This window comes from Neomonachus schauinslandi, chromosome 5 (genome assembly GCF_002201575.2).
Source record: "Neomonachus schauinslandi chromosome 5, ASM220157v2, whole genome shotgun sequence".
Classification (NCBI taxonomy): domain Eukaryota; kingdom Metazoa; phylum Chordata; class Mammalia; order Carnivora; family Phocidae; genus Neomonachus; species Neomonachus schauinslandi.
Window position 1 is genome coordinate 81,230,655 of NC_058407.1, and position 5,532 is coordinate 81,236,186.

The following is a 5,532-nucleotide window of genomic DNA, read 5'->3' on the forward strand; positions in this document are numbered from 1 at the left end:
CATTTAGACCTTATGCAACATTGATTAATACATTCAAGCATTTTTTTTCAGTATATGCAAATAAGCCACCATATTGAACAAAAGGGGGAAAGTGGAAAGAAATAAGGCTGGAGCATTTTATGGGAACATGATCATGAAGGATTTATAAGATATGTCAAAAAGTTTGAATCTATTCTAAGGGCAATGGAAAGCCATTGAAAGATTTGGGGGTGGGTAACATGGTAAGATTTGCATTTTCAAATAATCACTCTGGCTATATCAAGATGGTGGGGTCAAGACTGGGAGTAAAGATAGAAATAAGGATGTTTCAGACATCTAGATGAGAGAGGATGGTGACTTATGACTTGAAGACCAAGAAGGAGATTTTGTATGGAGGCACTAATTCGGCAGTTAGCATAGACATGGGCATTGAAGCCCCATAAGTGGGTGATAACACAAGGAGTGTATGGAGAGAACAGGATTAAGAACAGAAGCAAGAGGATCTTTAAGGGCCTGGCAGGAAAAAGAACTGTGAAGGAAACTAAGAAGTATCAGAAAACGGATATAATAGGAGAATGTGGTATCACAGAGCATAAGGAAGAGTTTATTTCAAAAACTAGTGTAAGCTTACATATACTGGGGACCAAAAGCTTTCCATTAGATTTAATAACTAGAAGGTTTCTGTTGGAAGAAACAGTGTCAATGGGCCATGGTAGAAAAAAAATCATGTTGTGGCAAATTGATGAGTAAAAGAAAAGTAAGTAAATGAAGAGAATAAATATAAATAATTCTTTCAAGAAACTTACCTTTGAAAGAAAAGAAAGAGAGAATAGCTGGAAGGAGATATAGGCTAAAGGAAATTTTCTTTGGTTTTAAAGCTAATATTAAGGAGACTACAAAAAGGGAAAGATAGAAGACCTAGAGAAAGCAGATAGAAGGGTTTTTTATTTTTATTTTCTTATTTTTTAAAGTTTTTATTTAAATTTCAGTTAACATAAAGTATAATATTAGTTTCAGGTGTACAATTTAGTGATTCAACACTTCCATACATCACCCAGTGCTCATCATGACAAGTGCCCTTCTTACTCCCCATCAACTATTTAACCTGTCCTCCTCCCCTACTCCCCTCTGGTAACCATCAGTTCTGTATAGTTGAGTCTGTTTCTTGACTTGTCTCTTTCTCTCTCTCTCTCTCTCTTTTTCCCTTTGCTCGTTTGTTTTGTTTCTTAAGTTCCACATATGAGTGAAATCATATGGCATTTGTCTTCTCTGACTGACTTATTTCACTTAGCATAATACTCTCTAGCTCCATCCATGTCATTGCAAATGGCAAGATTTCATTCTTTTTTATGGCTGAGTAATATTCCATTGTATATATATATATACTACATTTTCTTTATCCATTCATGGACACTTGGGCTTTTCCCATAATATGGCTATTGTAGATAGTGCTGCTATAAACATTGGGGTGCATGTTACCCTTTGAATCAGTATTTTTGTATTTGGGTAAATACCTAGTAGTGTGATTGCTGGATCATAGGGTAGTTCTATTTTTAACTTTTTGAGGAACCTCCATACTGTTTTCCAGAGTGGCTGCACCAGTTTTCGTTCCCACCAACAGTGCAGGAGGGTAGATGGAAGGGTTCTGTTAAAGAAACAAGAAGGAATGGGATCCAGGGCTTGGGTGGAGAAATAAAATTCAGATATTAAGGACATCTCTTCTATTGTAACTAGACAAGCAGAAAGAATGGCTATGAAAACAGCTAAATATCTAGGTTTGGTAGTATGCAGTTAAGGGAGTTCTCATGTCTTGGCTATTTTCCTTTTATGGTTGGAAGACAGATCCTCTGTTGATTTTGAGTGGGGAGGTTGAGACTGGAAATTTGGAGAGAGAGAATGGAGATTCTTTGAAATTACTATTGTAAAGAATTAGAGCTGATGATGGAAATATAAAAGGCTTCTTTTCCAATATGGGAATGATTATTGCTAACAATTGGGAAGTTAAATGAGATGATATATGGAAACTTGTACATGGTTGGCACAAAATGACTCAATAAATAGTAGCTATTATTATTACCAGCATCACCGTTTTCCTTCTCCTGTTTTATACCACAATATGAATTCTAGCTTTTATGTATAGCTCCAGCTCTTCCTTGAAACACTTTTATCTGTTTTGTTTCTCTTAGTTTCCTCCTTCACTCCACTTCCAGGCTCTTGCTTTCATATCCTCACTTTCATCTTTTTCAACCCTTTCTGCTTGGTAATTTTACATAATGTCTCCTTTTACTGTCCCTCTTAAGATGGCCTGGCCTCAGTATTGTTTGAATTCTGGTGATCAGCTCAGGACAGAGGTGAGGAGCTGTCCTATAGGGAAAGAATCAGAAGGAGATATGCTGGGGCCAGGAAAATCCATGAGCATTCTGTAGTTTACCAAAGCTTATTTGCAAGTGAAATCATAATAATGGCCCCGACTCCTAATAGTATGATTCTATGAAGACAATCAAGTAGATTAGAGGATCAGATTTAATCCTTTATAATATAGGCATACCTTGGAGATACTGTGGGTGTTTCCAGACCACCATAATAAAGTGAATATTGCAATAATGTGAGTCAAATGAATTTTTGGCTTCACAGTGCATATAAAAGTTATGTTTACACCATACTATAGTCACACTATATATTAAGTGTGTAATAGCATTATTTTTTTAAAAAGACAATGTACATAGCTTAATTGAAAAGTTCTTTATTGCTAAAAAATGCTAACCATCATCTAAGCCTTCAGAGAGTCATAATCTTCTTGCTGGTAGAGGGTCTTGCCTCGATGTTGACAGCTGTAAACTGATCAGGGTGGTGGTTGCTAAAGGTTGGAGTGGCTATGGCAATTTCTTAAAATAAGACAACAGTGAAGTTTGCTGCATTGATTGACTCTTCCTTTCACAAACAACTGCTCTGTAGCATGCAGTGCTGTTTGATAGCATTTAACTCATAGTAGATCTTCTTTCAAAATCGAAAGCAATCCTCTCAAATCCTGCCTCTGCTTTATCAACTAGGTTGATACAATATTCTAAATACTTACTTGTCATTTCAATGATCTTCATAGCATCTTCACCAGGAGTAGATTCCATCTCAAGAAACCACTTCACTCATCCATAAGAAGCAACTACTCATCCATTAAAGTTTTGTCATGAGATGGCAGCAATTCAGTCCCATCTTCAGGCTTCACTTCTAATTCTAGTTTCCTTGCTATTTCCACCTCACCTGAAATTACTTCCTCCACGGAAGTCTTGAACCTCTCAAAGTCATCCATGAGGGTTGGAATTAACTTCTTCCAAACTCCTATCAATGTTGGTAGTTTGACCTCTTCCCATGAATCAGGAATGTTCTTAATGGCATCTAGAGTGGTGAATTCTTTCCAGAAGGTTTTCAGTACACTTTGCCTTGATCCATCAGAAGAATCACTATTCATGGCAGCTAGAGCCTTAGAAAATGCAATTTTTTTAAAATAATAAGACTTAAAGGTTGAAATTACCCCTTGATCCATGGGCTACAAAGTGGATGCTGTGTTAGCAGGCATGAAAATAACATTAATCTCATTGGACATCTCCATCAGAGCTCTTGGGTGACCAGGTGCATTGTCAATGAGCAGTCATATTTGAAAGGAGTCTTTTCTTCTGAGCAGTAGATCTCAATAGTGGGCTTAAAATATTTGGTAAACCATATTGTAAATAGATGTGCTGTCATCCAGGCTCCGTTCTTCCACTGATAGAGCACAGGAGAGTAGATTTAGCATAATTCTGAAGGGCTCTAGGATTTTCAGAATGGTAAATGAGTACTGGCTTCCACTTAAGAGTCACCAGCTGCATTAGCTTCTAACAAGAGAGTCAGCATGTCCTTTGAAGCTTTGAAGCCAGGCACTAACTTCTCCTCTCTAGCTTTGAAAGTCCTAGCTGGCATCTTCTTCCAAATAGAAGGTTGTTTTGTCTGCATTGAAAATCTGTTGTTTAGTGTAGCCACCTTTGTTAATTATCTTAGCTGGACCTTTAGGATAACTTGCTGTAGCTTCTGTATCAGCATTTGCTGCTTCACCTTGCACTTTTTTTTTTTTACCTTATACTTTTATGTTACTGAGACCATTTCTTTCCTTAAACTGCATGAACCAACCTCTGCTGGCTTCAAACTTTGTTTCTGCAGCTTCTTCACCTCTTTCAGCCTTCACAGAATTGAAGAGAGTTAAGTTCTTATTCTGAGTTAGGCTTTGGTTTAAGGCAATGTTCTAGCTGGTTTGATCTTCTATCAGACTCTAAATCTTTCTTCATATCAGTAATAAGCTGTTTTGCTTTCTTATCATTCATGTGTTCACTGGAGTAGCATTTCTAATTTCCTTCAAAAACTTTTCCTTTGCATTCACAACTTGGCTAACTGTTTGGTGCAAGAGGCCTACCCTTTGGCCTGTCTGGGCTTTTGACTTACCTTTCTCACTGAGCTTTATCATTTCTAGTGTTTGATTTAAATTGAGAGTCATGTGACTCTCCCTTTCCCTTGAATACTTAGAGGCCATTGTAGGGTTATTACATGGCTAATTTCAATATTCTTGTGTCTCAAAGAATAGGGAGGCCCGAGGAAGGTGGGGGAGAGATGGGGAACTGACGGTCAGTAGAGCAGTCAACATTTATTGATTAAGTTAACTGTTTTATATGGGGGTGGTTTATGGAGTCTCAGAACAATTACAATAGTGACATCAAAGATCACTGATCACAGATCACCCTAACAAATATAATAATAATGAAAAATTTTGAAATATTGCAAGAATTGCCAAAACGTAACACAGAGACACAAAGTGAGCAAATGCTGTTGACCAAATGCTGTCGGCCAAATGGCACCAATAGACTTGCTCACAAGGCAGGGTTGCTACAAACCTTAAATTTATAAAACAACACAATACCTGCAAAGTACAATAAAGTGAAGTGCAATAAAACAAGCTATGACTATACAATGAAGCTGAAAGCCTTAGAGATGTTTATGGTTCTAGCATGTAAAATGAGGTAGTTATTTTGTCTTCTACATATTTGCTCTTGCCAACCTGTATCTTAGGTCAATCTGTCTTTAAAAACCTCTTTTTTGTAATGAACCAAAACTGGTCTCCTCCATAATTTTGTCTCTTCCACTGTTTGAGCTGCTGCCCATTTGTCTGGCACCTTTCTCCCCAACTTGAGCTCTTAGCTTTAGCCCATGACCTTCATGCTCCATGACTGGAATCCTGGGGTGTTTGTAGTCTGAGAAGTTGGGGCAACCATCCTGCCTGTCTCAGTTCTTTCTCCTCATTTATTATATGGCTAAGCTTTCCTGGCTCCCACACTCAGGGTGCACCCATGGGCTCCTCACCAGTCACCACTAGCAAGTGCATGATATGAAATTGAACACTTTATAAATGACAGTGAAAATGCCCACAATAGATGATTACTGGTGATCCAGAACAATATTTCATTAGGTAGTGCATATAGCAAACCCTAAAACTCTTACAGTGCACACCTTGGCTGCATTTGCGGGGATATC

General features: G+C 37.7%; 1 pseudogene; it reads right to left on the reverse strand.

Moving 5' to 3' along the window:
• Positions 1 to 2,738: 2,738 nt before the first annotated feature.
• Positions 2,739 to 4,537, reverse strand: LOC123324858 (annotated as a pseudogene).
• Positions 4,538 to 5,532: the final 995 nt, after the last annotated feature.